We start from the raw sequence: 16136 nt of genomic DNA on the forward strand, positions 1-16136 counted from the left end.
AAGTTTGTTGGTGTGTAGAAAGGTTAGTTGGGAATTAATTGGGCAATTAATTGTTGAATAATGAGTTAACGACATTCTTCTTTTGTGTATATATGTAATTTTAAATATTTTATGGCTTGTACAGTTAAAAATGATATTATAATTTATTTATTGCAGAACTTTATTCTATAAAAAAGGAATATTATCCTGATGATAGGATGAGATTTGTCTAGACTTGAAAGAATTGTCATGGGTGATTTGTGGCTTAGGTCAAAAGTAAAAGAGTTTAACTTAATACTCTGCCGTTTTCTATAACAATAAAGTCAACTACGACTTTAGATGTGTCCATAAAGAGTAGCTTTTGCTTTCTTCTCTATTTTGTAAGGAAACGTGTGGTTTAGATGTCTAAGGTTCCGGTTTTGATGATTTAGTCATTTATTTTGTATCAAAATTGTTTGGAATTTGGATATTACGAGGTTAATGAAAAAAATGGAGGCTTATGTTCGAATTGCAAAATTTACAAGATAGATTTAAATGTCACTATTATAATTTATTGGGTTGTTTCAAAGATTGTATATGACAGATTTAACAACAATAGATGATTTATGATCCTTATATATCATAATTCAAATATTTGTAACGCTTATATATTTATATTGGTTTTTATAATTATCAACATCGTCTTGATAATGAGATTGGAGTCAATCTAATGGTGCTGTTGCAAAACCAATAGATTTTAACATGTGTATGTCCTTTTTAATTTTGAAATTTCAAATAAATCAGCATTTAGTAATACCCTCCACATAAATACAATAAATATCAAGAATTCATAATTATCAACATGCTAGTTGTATTATAACTGGACATAAGTTTTAGACCTTGTATTAAAATGAGTTCTTGATATACGACTACTTAATTGTGATAATACATTTAAATTTTTGTCTGAGTTTTTGTCCAACATTCAATTCATCACTTGATAAGCCTGGATTTCTATTATTCAAAGAATTGGTTTAATGGCTCAACTAACTCAACATTCTTATCTTTCTCAACCCTATTAATATGATGATCATTTTTGTTATTATTTGATTTGGATTCTCTATAGAAAATACAAAGCAGATGTTATACACAACCAAGCTTACATATCTACAATGTTTTACTTTGATGTTAAGTTCATTGCATTATCACCTAAACCAGAGTAACTAATTATATATGATGCTTGTGTGGTTTTTTTAGTGTAACTTGGTACCCGAGTAAACTTCATACTAGGAAAGTTTTCATGTCTAGGTCTATAATTCAATTATACCTCTAGAATATGCAACCCATTATTATTGGCAAATCCAAACATTGAATTCACACTTTCATCACTACAAATTCATACACTAACATAACGAGTTAGACTTTTCTTCATAGAAAATATGGAGCATATGGCATACACAACAGAGCTTACATATCTATAATGTATTGCTATGATGTTAGGTTCCTTGCATTTCCACCTAAATCAGAGGGACCGATTATATATAATGTTTGTGTGGTCTTTTGACTGTGACTTAACACCCGATTAAACTTTATACTAGAGGGGTTTTCTCGTTTAGGTCTACTGTTTTAAGTATAGCTCTGGAATATGTAATCTATTATTGTTGGCAAACCCAAACATTGAATTCACACTTTCATCACAACAAATAGGTACACTAACATAACAAGTTAGACTTATCCTAGTTTGCATCCTTCAAGTAAATTCAACTTCAATTTCAAATAGATTCTAGTCGATTTGATCGGATAACATTCTAGATAGCTTGGTAAGAAATATATCTAAAGTGGAAATTAGAAACTCATTAATTCCTTCATTGTAAGTGATACCATTGTTGATATTGATGATAATACAACAATAAAAGTATAGCGTTTCAATACTAAGAGATATTTTGTCAAACAAAATAATAAAATCCAAGTTTAATTTATCAATATCTCAAATTAATCAACATATATAATTTTGACAAAAGTTTATTCAATGAAACCCTAATCATAGCATAATTGGAAAAAAATAATCTAAATTCATCAATCTTCTCTATAAAATAATGAGATTATCATCAATTATCTAAATTGATGTATCTTATTGATAATTAACATATTTTTATCTAATTCGGTGAAATCTCCTAATTTAACAAATTTATAAATTTTTTTAGATTTGTGTAAAATAACAAGACATTAAAACACATGTAAAAGACACCCATCCAATCTGTTTGAAATAATTTTTCATCCTTCTAATTTAAGATTCTGTAAAAAAGTAAATTCTATAGTACTTTCAACCCAATTTGTTTTATTTTTCCTTTTTTTTTTGTTGTGCTAAATCCAAAAAAGAACTCGATTAATCCCATAGCTTTTGATTGATAAAAAAATTCAACAAATGATGTACGAACCACCTACTTCAAATCAAATCATAAAGAAACATAAGATTGATAGTCGGCATAACGCCAAAGCTAAAACTTTCTTTCTTTTTTTAGCAGAAGCTAAAATTGCTGTCGGCCACTAATCGACGAGGGGTTGTTTGGAAATACAGTAAATCATGTTTTATAAAATTTTAAATTTTTTATTGTTAAAAATTATTTTTATATATATTTTTAAATTATTTTAATATATGATCTCAAAAATAATTTTTAAAATATAAAAAAAAATATTATTTTAATATATTTTTAAATAAAAAATATTTTAAATTATAATCGCTATTTCAATTCTACACAACTCAATGAAGGGAAAATTTGATGATTTTTCCAGCTTTGAGAAAGTGTGATGGTTTTGAGAAGACTGGGATTTAACTGTGGGCTTTTAAGGCTTTCAGCTCCCAGTTTGTGGGTAGTGGTTTTAAGATTCCAAGGGGTGAGGGACTGCGGGTGGCTCATTTTTGCTTTCGGTTGAAAAGTTTCTTCATTGGTCTCTTCATTTCGTTTCGTATAATTTATAAGGTAGCACGTGCTGAAGTAACTGTTAGTTTCTAGTTCACGTTGTAATAATTTTTATTATTGTGGTTCGCTCAATGGCTAAGTTTTTTTATTCTAACTATAAATTTAAAAATATTTAATTAATCAATGAATGTTCTAATGTTACATAAATTTCTTTTAAAATCATGATTAAATCTCATTTAATACTACTAACATATATATATATATATATATATATGAAAAAAAAGGGGTTAAAACCACTTTTGCCGTATTATTTTAATTATTATAACAGTAGTTGTTTTTTAAAGTATTTTTTATTTAAATTTTTTTAAAAATCAATATTTTAATCCATAGATAAAATATGCATAATGTAAAATCTTCGAGAAAAACACCTCCCAACTTAGGTTTTTTTATATTGGGTTAACTTATATTGATTTAATTTTTTTAAAAAATCAAAATAATATAGTTTTGAAAAAAAAAATCAATTAGTTTTGTCTGCTTATAAATAGATCAGCAAATTTGAAAAAAATAAAAAGTTTTGTCTGGTTATAAATTGATCAGCCAAGTTGAAAGGAATCAACTTTCCCGAGCTAGGAGGCGGGGTGGCTGGTCGACTTGTCCTAGCCATACCTTTATAATTTCATGAAAGAATTTACAAATCAATCCCATTCCTTGTACCTTTAAATCATTTTCAAATAACTTCCAGGAGTCTGAAAATCATTTTATCTTGACGAAATTATAGATATACGCAATTCATCATAAATTTTTGTTCTAATAATATTCAAATATCAAGATGATTTTGAAATCAAATCAAATTAAATCGTCTCACTTCTACTTGGATAGAATTGTTGATCTAACCAATCTACTTTCCAGCCATCGGACTTTAATTTCCTTCCCCTAAATGAACATTAATTTCCCAATAAAAATATAACAATGCTGTAGTTATTTTAGATTTAACAAATTTTCAGTTCTAGTTACAACAAATTCTACGAATTTCTAAATTTTGGATGGAACTAGTTTACTCTCTTTCATGTTTATTTTCTCTGTTCCGTCCCTGTTATGTCCCATGAGCTGCAAAAGCATGCTCCATTGCGATGATTAGAAGGGGCAAGACATGGAAAAAGAGAGCTACAATTTTGGGTCTAAGAAATTATACTGTAACAATTCATTCCATCATGGATTAACTTGGATCAATCGGTCTGCAATGACATTGCTAATTAGCAAGCTTCGAATCTCTGAACTTCATCAAACATTAGACATACTCATAGCAAAAATAATGGCATGACTATTACACTTCGAATATCTAAAATCTAGTAGTACTGGGACCCCAGCAGCTCAGATTCATACTTCTCTCCAAGGAAATCTTCCTCTTCATACCGGCTTTTCTTATCTCATTAGACACTGCTGCTGCTGCTGATGAAGAACTAGAATAAGAAGAAGAGGCCATGATCTTGGATTGAGTAAATGATCTGATATTGCTCTTGGCATGCTGTTGTAGTAACCTTATAGTGTAATTCCACCTACAAATACCTTGGTCCTTTAGCGCCTCCACTGCACCAATGCTAGCTGCAACAATCCATGCTTTGCTTGCTGAAGAACACATTTTCTTCTTGTTTAAAGGTTTTGGTTTCTTGGGCTGCTGGTGGTGTAAAGAAGGTTTTTCTTAAGAGAGAGTTGCGGATTGAAAGGGCGAGGATTGCCAAGTTCTAGCGTGTTGGTGTGGGGAAGCGACAGCGGAGTGCTAACTGCTATATATATTGTGAGAGCTGGGCGTGGTTTTTGGGAAAAAGCCAAAAACCAGAGGCGGAAAACCAAGAGTTGGGAAGACTACCCATAGTTTTTTTGGACAGTAAAACCGGAAAATATACACTGACGGCAACTCAAACCACGTTTCATAAGACACACGGAAAAGGAAAAAAAACATTATGGTCCCCAGCTTTTATAAAGTCTCAAGCATGTCCTGAGACTTTCACTCTTTTTATTCCTTTTCTTTTTCCCCTTTGAGATCATATATCTTTTAAGTATGTTTTGGTGCCTTGATTTATTAAAATATGTAATTAAATTCATAATTAGAGCAAAGAGTATAAATTTAAAATAAAATCTTATACCTAGCTTTCATATTCATTCTCTTATAAGATAACGTTATAAAAATTCAAAGTTTCAATTATATAAATTGAAATAAAAGTGAAAGATAAGTACTATTTTTCTATGGTTATTGGAAGAAATTGTAATTATAGGACAAGCTATAAAAAAATATTTCAGCGCTTTGTAAGTTAATTAATTAGTCATTAATTAATTATGCTGCTTATGAATGGTTTAGCATGATTAGATTCAATAAGTATTGTTACTTTGAAAACAGAAAAAATATTTATGACCGGGTTAACCCGCCGGGTCATATCAGGTTTTTTCTTTTCCTGTTTTTTTCAACCCGGTCCGGTTCTAGTCTCAAATCAGCCGGGTTTCGGATCGACCCGTCAGGCCGGACTAGGTTTTAAAACGATAGCTATACAAACGTTCTCTATAAAATATTTATGAAAAAACAGTAAATTTGAGATGCCTTGAAAAAATTAGGAATATTTTTAAAGATCATATTATTATAATAATAAAAGGGTAATCTATCCTTCTCTATATTTTGCATTTGAGTGTAGATTTTCCATTATAAAATGCACATATCTATATCTATATTTGAGATAATGGCTTTTAATATTAGTAACGCTTTTCATATTAGTAATGATCCTATAATTCTTCTGCAGTCTTTGAAAGGTAATCTGTTTATCAAATTAATACGACTTCTTAGAGATTCACAGTGTATATAGTTATATCTATGTACTAGCTACATGGCATGCACTTCATTCCGGGGCAGATAATTTTATTTCTAGCCTCAAAAATAAATATGCTTATGTTAAGAATATGTTTTTTTGGCAAAAAAAAGAGAGAAGAAAATAATAAATATTATACATACATTTAATTAAATAAATTAATAATTATTTTGCAATAATAAATGCAACAAAAAATATAATTAAAAAATAAAATAATTTATATTTTTATTAAGTTTAAAGGGGTTAGAATACATTAAATAATGTTGGGGATTCCGGCTCCCCCATGCGCGGACCGGGGGTGTACTGATAGTTGCTCATAGGAGGCTAGAAGCACACTGCTACAATATTTTACGTGGTTCGGCAAAACCGCCTACATCCACGGGAGAGAGTCCATATTATTAGAGATATATAGAGAAAGGATTACAACATACATGGAGGAGGAGGATCACTTCACTCAAACTCAACTCTCAGCTCTTTTGCTGCACTTGTAGCTGCTGCAATGGCAGCAAGGCTGCTGCCATTGCAGCTCTCTCTTTCTCTTGCACTCTCTTGCACACACTCACGTTCTCTCTCACATTTTGCTCTCACATAATGCCTCTATTTATAGGCATTTCATGGCAGCTGTTCCACTTGTTCTACTGTCAAACATGGCTGCAAGGTTAGGCATGGTAGGTTGCCTAACCATTGAAAATTGTGGCTGCCAATAGTCAATGGTTGGTGCCAACCATTTGCTGCACATGCAATGGCAACAACCCAACAATCACCCCCTTTGCCATTCATGTGGGGCAACTGTCCTCTTGCTTCTTCAGCACAGGCTTGCATCTTGCAGCTCTTCCAAGCTTACCATTCTGAGAGCATCTTCGGCTAAGTTTACATGGTACTCGCCAAACCTTTCAATCACCAGAGTCACCAAAGCACACCTTTTCTCACACAAAAGGATCACTACAACCAGATGGTCTGCCACTTCACATCTGAAGAGTGTTAACGCTTGTCTCTGGGACACACTGCATTCCCCTTCGAGCGTATCAACCATGCTCGGTCCGGAATGATTCATCAAGCCTCACACCAAGGCTTACAACACCCCCTCAAACGGAAATTACCATTTCCAAGTGCGACAGTCATTATCTGAGTATCTCAATATGATCACGAGCTCACCACTCTTCCAAGAGTCTACTCATCCAGGAGTTGCGCCTGCCCTCTGTTCCACCCTAGGAACCACGCCTTACTTCTCCGTGAGTCTCTCGCTCTTAGTCGTAAGAGTCTAGGTAGCTCTCCACCTTTACCTATGGGGGCAGCCCATTAAAGGTTGATCCATATATGTCTTGATACTTTGAGTATTACAATGCCTTCACTGAGCTCACCACCTTGACAAGAGTCAACTCGTTCCCGGAACCTGCGCATGCCCTCTGCTCCTTCATAGCAGCCGCGTCTTAATGCTCCACAAGTCATCCACTTATTGTCCAAGGCAAATGTCTTCTAGCTCATTGATCTTTAGCATGGGGGCAATATCCATGAAAGTCAATCCTGCATTTGTCTCCATACTCATCATAGCCACTTCATTGGCTATCCATCTGTCCACTCATATCCAGCCATCACATTGGCTCTGGGGTTGTTCTGAACTTGGGCTCCTATCGTGGCCCATACACCTTCTCTAAGGTGTCTTCGCCCGTTGTCATGGGGCGGTCTGAACTAGGGCTCCTATCATGGCCCTTACACCTTCTTTAAGGTGTCTTCGCCTTTCATAGGCGGTCGCATCCTCCTTCAGCTGAGATGCTTCAAAGTGGCTCCAAAAAAAGTTCTCTACCACCATGTGCACTATGGGAGAGATAACTGCCACTGATTACATAGAAAAAGAAACTTGCGGTATACTCCTCGCAATCCTCCACCTCGATTTCTATGTTTGGAGCTTCTACGCCTTTCTGCTTGACAGCTCCACCTACACCAACTCTCTTTGGTGTCTTCGCCTTTTATCATAGGCGGTCGCCTTTTATCACAGGCGTTAGCACCCCCTCAATTAGGTGCCTCTGCAACAGCTCTCTTTCCATCCTTGCATGCATTGGAAAGGTTTTCGCCTGTTGTCTTCATTAAGAGCACAAGAGACTTCCTGTTGTACAAACTTTAACAGTCTCTGCTCTGAGCTTCATCTGGGAACACTTCTTCTCCTTGCACCTGTTGTCTCATTACAGTACCTCGTTGGATCTTACAGGTACCTCTGCACAATCTCCGTGTGCCCTCGTGCAATTTTTGCTCTCCAGATTTCTCCCTATTCCTTGCTTATGTTTGACAGCAGCTCATCCTGTCACAACACCTGTCCAAGTCAAAAATAGGGTGCCAATCTTTATCCCCTTGCTGTATTTCTCTTCCATTATCAGGGTCTTCATCAATTCTCCCTTCGAGAAATCACAGTCACCGAATCTAACTTCTTTGGAGAAATCACCACTTCATCAGATCCTTGATCATACGGAACCCAACTGTTCCCTTATGCCGCCATCCTGCTAGTCTTCAACTGTTTCATTACAAACTGCTATATATACGAAAATAGTACCGTATGGATAATCCTTCCACTAAGCAAGTTCCCAGGAAAGATTGGAGGGGTCACACTGGTCCCGCTTAAAACCCAACCTCCTAGACAGAACTTCTTAGGCCATATCTATCCATCGTACTGTCTTTCCGTATATACAACCATTTGCTAGCTTTGTTGCGGCTTTTCTTTACAAGTGATCTGGAATATACTGGTTTAATACATCATTTCTCAACATCTGGCGAGACTACCAGTGCTTAGATTCGTCAAGATTGGTCTTCATCAATTTCCACTCTTCACCTCAAATCGTCCACTTGATTGGGTGTCTAGAGTGTCCCAATTTTACCTTCCCTCAAGGCAATTCAAATCTCCCCACTTAGCAGTTCAACACATGTAATTGGGTAAACATGTGCACCTTCTTCTTCTTCATCTCCATCGACCACCATGATGACCTTCAGATGCCTCCTGATCGGGCAATCTCTTTTGTTAATTCACCACCACCACTTTCGGTCTCAAATCTCAACGATCGGACCGTACCATTGCATCCGGAACGATCAAATTAGCTGGAAACAAGTCTGAAATCGTCCAAATCACATTTCAGACGGCTACGATTTGATCAAAACAATTCTGGCCTGATGAACGGCCCAGATTCAATCTCAGATCCGGTTGCACATAGACTCTGCTGCACAGAATCTTATCCATCGGCTCGCGGCTCGGCTCGGCTTCACAACGGCTCGGCTCAACTCGGCTCGACTTGGCTCGGCTCGCAGCTAATGATGTGGCAGGTGGGTCCCACTTTGCTGACGTGTCTGCTGACTGGTCGATGATGTGGCTGCTGACATGGCATGCCTACTGTGCATGCTGACATCACACTTACATCAGGCTGATGTCATCCCTGGCATGCCTACTGTGCATGCTGACATCACAATTATGTCATGCTGACGTCATTAATATCCGGGTCAGCCATGTGGGTCGGGTCAACTGGTATTCGGGTCGGGTCAGCCCATCCGGGCGAAGAAGACGCGTGGGGCGCGTCTGCGCGCGTAGGCAGACGCCTTGCCGGAGAGTGATGGAGAGTGCGGCCATGTCCGACGTCCGATTTTGACGCCGTTTTCATCAGTGGCTTCGTCTCTTCCTCCTCTACACGGTGGTATGGTCAAAACACAATTTTGACAACTTTAATTTTTGAGCAAAAATCAAACACCACTTCAAACCATATGCTCTGATACCAATTGTTGGGGATTCCGGCTCCCCCATGCGCGGACCGGGGGTGTACTGATAGTTGCTCATAGGAGGCTAGAAGCACACTGCTACAATATTTTACGTGGTTCGGCAAAACCGCCTACATCCACGGGAGAGAGTCCATATTATTAGAGATATATAGAGAAAGGATTACAACATACATGGAGGAGGAGGATCACTTCACTCAAACTCAACTCTCAGCTCTTTTGCTGCACTTGTAGCTGCTGCAATGGCAGCAAGGCTGCTGCCATTGCAGCTCTCTCTTTCTCTTGCACTCTCTTGCACACACTCACGTTCTCTCTCACATTTTGCTCTCACATAATGCCTCTATTTATAGGCATTTCATGGCAGCTGTTCCACTTGTTCTACTGTCAAACATGGCTGCAAGGTTAGGCATGGTAGGTTGCCTAACCATTGAAAATTGTGGCTGCCAATAGTCAATGGTTGGTGCCAACCATTTGCTGCACATGCAATGGCAACAACCCAACAAATAATTGTTTTTAAAATAAAAAGACACATGACACATAAATATGCATGCCTCACACACCGCACCATGCTCGTGAAAAAGGCTTGATTTGCAAGCTAAGCCTCTTTTTTATCTATATAATATTAAAGGGGCGGATGATATGTTATTCACTTTTTAATTTTAAAAAATAATAATATAAATAATGTCTTTTATGTCTATTGATGTTGTCATATGTTGGCCCATTTTCTAGCTATCAATAATCATTGAAAAATCAAGTTTTAGAGTTTTTTTGTTTAAAATTTTATTTTCAATTTGCTTTTGACTCAAAATACTTAGAAAAAACTCTAAACACATTGATAAATTTATATATAATTTTAAATAATCCAAAAATCAATCTCAAAAACCTTTTCTATGTTAAATCTACTTTTTTATGCAATTTAAAAGTGAAAAAACACCTAAATAAAACTCTTCACGCTTAATATAACTAATTAACATTAAAATTGATTATTTTGATGATTGGAATTAGCATCACCTAATGATTTTTTTTTACTTCAAAACTCTAATGATTCTATCTCTCCTCCAAAATTTAATTTTTAGAATACACTTCGGGATAAATAAATTTGGAATTAAATTAAAGTGCTTAAAATAAATGAGATTCAAATACACATGCAATGAGTTAATAAGGACTGATCTAAAACAGAGGGGACTAAGCTAAACTTTTATAATCCGATGTGGTCCTGTTAGATCCCTCCACGTGCTAATAAGGGATGGCAATCAAACATTTCCGTTTCATGTACAACTTGCCACGTAGCTGTGTTTAAAAATACCTTTTATATATTAAAATTATATTTTTAAAAAAATTATTTTTAATATCAACACATCAAAACGATCTAAAGTATATAAAAAATTAACTTTTAACAAAAATAAATTTATTTTTTAAAAAATATAGTTTCACCGCTTTTCCAAACAATTTCTACGTAGCATTTACAAACACGTTGCCTAACGTGTTGTCTATCACAAATTTTGATTCAAATAAAAATGGTTAACTTCAAGGATAATAGAAGAACAATCCAACCTACTTTTTATTTCAAACTTGCAACAAAAATATGATCGAAGACTATATTTTTTTAAGACAATATACACTAAATATAAAATATTGTGTTTTTAAAGTAAAAAAAGCACCCATTTCTGTACCGGTTCTGGAATGAAAATCGTTAGTTCTTAAAATCTTGAGAGCCAAAAAAGAAAAGAAAAAGAAAGCCCCGGCTTAACGTGGAGATCTTTGGGTCCTACTCTTCTTTCCCGGGCATGGTCCAGAGATCACTAATGAATGAAATGGAATGGGAAAGCCTGGCTTGCGGATCCCTCACAGCATCACCCGTCGAAGCTGAACCAAATTCTTGTGCCGCAAGTGACCAACCACTGTCGCAAACGAGAAGTCCCATACGCAAGTGTCCGAGATTTTATCCTTCGCTACCTCTTCCCTCAGGAATCCAAAAAAAGTCAAGACTGACCTGGCCCTCACTCTCAAGGCTTTCGCTCCGGATGTCCCGAGATAAGCATTCATTCATACAAGCACAAAGACTTTTCCGTGCCTAAGAAAAAGGACGAATCTCCTCTTTCTTTTCTTTCTAGGCTGATAGTAGCCCTTCCTCCCCGAAGAGAAAGTAGGGCATTCACCTCTATCATGACTTAAGAAAAGCAGCCTTTCTTAATAAAGAACCCGAAGGCGAGCTACCCTGCTCGTGACACATAGATAGGGCTTGCTGCTCCTTCCCGTCCCTCCCTTTCTTTTTTTTTTTTTTGATTATCGTGGGTGTCCGGGCCAGCTTGCGCGCACCTCGACTAATCCCACGGGCCCTGAAGTTAACGACCATGTAAGCCTCCAGTGGCCATCATATGAGCGACCACAGGGTTCGAACCTGAGACCTAAGAGGGAGCAAACCCCTTAGCCCCAAGCTCTTACCACTAGGCCACCACCTAGATAGTTCGTCCCTCCCTTTCTTGATAGCACAGGAAAGTGGCTAGCACTAGCAGTGCATATTCCATCAAGAGCTGCTCAATCTATGCAACTTGGGATCTTCAAATCGAATTCTTTTACACAGATTTAGAAGGAATCCATGACTCCCTATCATCAGCTTAGACTCTAGCAAGAGATCTCAGGGGCAGGTCAACATAGGGCAAGATTCCTGCTTAGTGTGACCTCATTCTCGACCATAGCCAGACCTCTTTCTATTTAGGCTAGGGGATCGTGTTCTATAGAAAGACATAGGCGATCTCTTACTGTAACAGAACTAGGACCGTCAACTCTAACTGTAGCAGCGGGAATCCCCTCCCCACCCTAGCCGGAATGGAGGAAGAACTTTCACTGGAGACATCAGATGTTGCAGATGGTTGGGTTGGTCCGACCAAGAAAGCCATGGGAGCAAGGGGCTCGAAAGCTTCCTGAATGGAAAACCAAGGCTGAATTTCATGCTTTCAAGCACAGTCTTCCATCGTTCCTCCACTGGCACGAAGCCCGGGGACGTGGAGATTGCTTTACAGGCAGTAACAATCAGTTGGTACACTTTCGATTTCGACGAATCCGCACTTGGCCTGAAAGTCCCATCCCTAGGACCTGTAGTAGCACAAAATTTTTAACCTGCCTGCATTTGGAGATGACCACAATGTGTTTATATTTGTTTTTATTTTTATTTTTTTTGTGTTGGTCTAATTGAATTTAGATCAAGTTTGATTAGGTTAATAAATTATTAAGAATATTGCTTAATCAACTTGTTTTCACAAATTCAACATATTTTTATTAGATTTAAATTTTATCAATGAATTTTTATAATCAACTTATTAAACAGACTAGTTTAACAATTATGATAATTCATATCGTGATTTTTAATTGATAACTCTTGTCAATTTCTTTATTTTTAGTTTTATATATATATAGTCTCTTTATATTTATGTTAAACCTGTTTCTTTGATTATTTTAATTGTATTATGTAGTTTATTTTTTATATTTTTTATTTTTTAAAATTATTTAATAGAATATTAGAGCTAAATTTTATAAAATTTCCATATCTACCATGCTAAAATCTTAAAGAAGGTTACTCGATGTAGACCCTTCGGAAGAGAGATGATTAACATGTTCCAAATCCCCACACCAATTCGAATTCAACAAAATTAGATTAGAAAAGAGAGAAAAAAAACGAATAGTTAAATTATTATTATTATTTTAAACATAATAATTAAAGATTTAATTTATTGAAAATAAGAAAAGGTAACGTGAGAATCTACCCTTTGTGATCAAATTTACTGGCCTTTCTTGCCTTGGAGGAGAAATAGATCATCAATGCACGCATAATATCTTGGATTGAACAGCAGATGTTCTCAAACAACTCGATCCCTTTTCTTCAACTTTTCCTCCTGTTAATATTTTAGCAAATCGCTTCTTCCTTTTTCTTTTCTTTTTCATAAATTAAACAGTGCTTAGCATTACGTTTTGAAAGCATTTTAAAAAAATTTAAAATTTTTTTATTTTTTACTTCAAATTAATATATTTTTGATATTTTCAGATCATTTTGATTTTGATGTGCTGATATCAAAAATAATTTTTAAAAAATAAAAAAAAGTAACTGCTATCACACTCCCCAACACCTCTCTTAAATGTAAGAAAAAAAAACTGAAGAACCGATTAAACCGAGAAAACTGGAAAAAAATAATCGAAAAAACCGATTAAAATTTTGAAATAACCGACTGGTTCGATTTTGGTTTTATAAGCTTGAAATCAAAAAAACCAAACCAAACCGAACCCAAACCGGAAAAAAACCTAGCCAAACCTGTTTGAACCGGTTTTTATCTAAAAAACCGAACTGAACCGAAACCGGTCGGTTTCGACCGGTTTCGGTTTTTTTTTAAAAATTTGGTTTGGTTAATTTTTTTATAAAAACCAAATCGAACCGAAAATGATCACCTCTAACCTTTCTAAGTAGCCTGAATTATTATGTTTGGAATGAAATTTTACATTATAAGATTCCATTAAAATGGGAAAATAGATTCAAATTTCTTTTCTGGCCCTATTTCCATTTAATTTTGACCCTAGATAAATTTCCAACCTAAATAAATATAGTTTTCTCAAGAACAAAAAATACTATTAAATGAAAGTTATATAGTTCGAGATGTCGGTAATGAAAACCATTCTGGTTCATCAAAACCATCTAACTCAATTTATGATTCTCTAAAAATGTCCAAAAAAAAAATTACCAAACACAAACACTAATTTTATGAAATATAAATCATTACTTATAGTTTAATTAATGACTCACAAAACCAAACTACCACACACAGCTCACATAATTTTTATTTCACACGACACCCACATAGGTTGCCACACGACAACCTCCTTAGAAGATTAAATCCTCATAATATAAGAATTGAAGATCAATACCTACCTACCTACTTAGTTTGTTTTCATAGTGAAAAAAATACTTTTTTTGATGTTTTAATATTTTAATGTACGATTATTAAAAATAAAATTTAAAAAATAAAAAATATTATTTTAATATATTTTTAAATAAAAAATAATTTAAAAATAACAAAAAAATCTCGATAAAATACATGGATGAAAAGGGATTAAAAGTGCAATCCAGCAAAATCAACCGAGTTGTCAAAATCAACACCAGCAACTCGCTTGAGAGAGAAAAGGACAGGACCGAGGAGAAGGGAAGGAAGAAGGGTGGTTTAGGAAGATAATTTTCAACGATCAATTCTCTAGTAAATAGCATCCCTTGAAACGGACCCATTCCAGCGTTTGAAATTATTATGAATAAGTTAATGATTGTTTTAATATTTTGAAAATATTTTTAATATTTTTAATTTTAATATATTAATATTTAAAATAATTTTTAAAAAATATAAAAAAATAATTTTAGTAAAATACATGGATGAATTGTTGGTTGAATAAATATAAAAGGAGCATAAATGCTTTTACTATCTTCGTACCTGTCCACCGTCATGTGCCCTTTTTTTCTTTCAATTCTTTGAGCGCATGCTTGTCAACAGACTGGGAAAAAACAAAGATCAATCATTATTTCAATTTGAACTAGCTTAGACTATTTTGTATTCGACAGGTGGGATTGGAACATAGAGACACATAGTCTTGGCTGAAGAATTAACATTACAGATACTGACAATCATTTATAGAGCCAAAAATCTCATCGACATTACATCCACCAGAGCCATATAATATTTGTTTTCTGGCTAGCGCAACGGTCGATGCGTCCTTCGATTATTTTTTTCCACACTATGTCATTGCATTTAAAACCTTACTGTATTGGGACCCCAACAGCCCAGATGCATAATTTTGTCTGCATATAGCTCTGATTTCTTCATCTCAACATTTCCAACCTGATCAATCATCGTCGATGTGAAAGAAGAATTAGAAGAAGAGTGTGTCTTTACCTGGGAAGATGATCTCAAGCTCTTCTTGGCTTGTTCTTCCAATGACCTTATAGTATAGTTCCATCTGCAAATTCCTAATTGGTCTTTCAATGCTTCAACAGTAGCAATAGCAGCTGCCACAATCCAGGCTCCACCTGCTGCGCTCATCACCCTTTGCTTCCTGATCTTGCTTTGGATTTACAGAACTGAACGCGAAGGATTCCTGGCAGCTAAGTAGAGAAATGGGTGCAAAGGGTCTTCTTTCTTATATGAATATAGGCTGTCGGTATTTTACTATTTTTCCATGAGGTTAACGAAAAAGCATAGGCAGGCTCACCAATAAGCTTAGTAAATAACTAACAATACCAAATCATTGTGCTAAGCTTGACACGCTTTGAGTTGTCTCTATGCCCCGGAATTCGGCCAAGAGGGGAATAAGAACAAAATAAGCGAATAAGAAACAATACTAAATTATAAATTGTCTGTGCTCTAAATGTTTACGATCACACTCTATGCCAAGACTCTAGAGGATTTATGAAAAAATTTATGCATCTCTAACTGAAATTTGAACTCTGTTAACGGATGGGGAAGAGTGGTGTCAGCAATACAGAGACTGCTAACAGAGCTACCGTTAAGGATTTTGTGGTCATAAAATATCATGGATTAGGTTTTCTGGTTCTTGATTTATGCATCACAAGTTTGTGGTTCACGGGAACCTTCCTAAATCTTAGTTGTCCTTTCCAGAAACA

This window comes from Populus trichocarpa, chromosome 1 (assembly GCF_000002775.5).
Source record: "Populus trichocarpa isolate Nisqually-1 chromosome 1, P.trichocarpa_v4.1, whole genome shotgun sequence".
In the NCBI taxonomy this organism is placed as follows: domain Eukaryota; kingdom Viridiplantae; phylum Streptophyta; class Magnoliopsida; order Malpighiales; family Salicaceae; genus Populus; species Populus trichocarpa.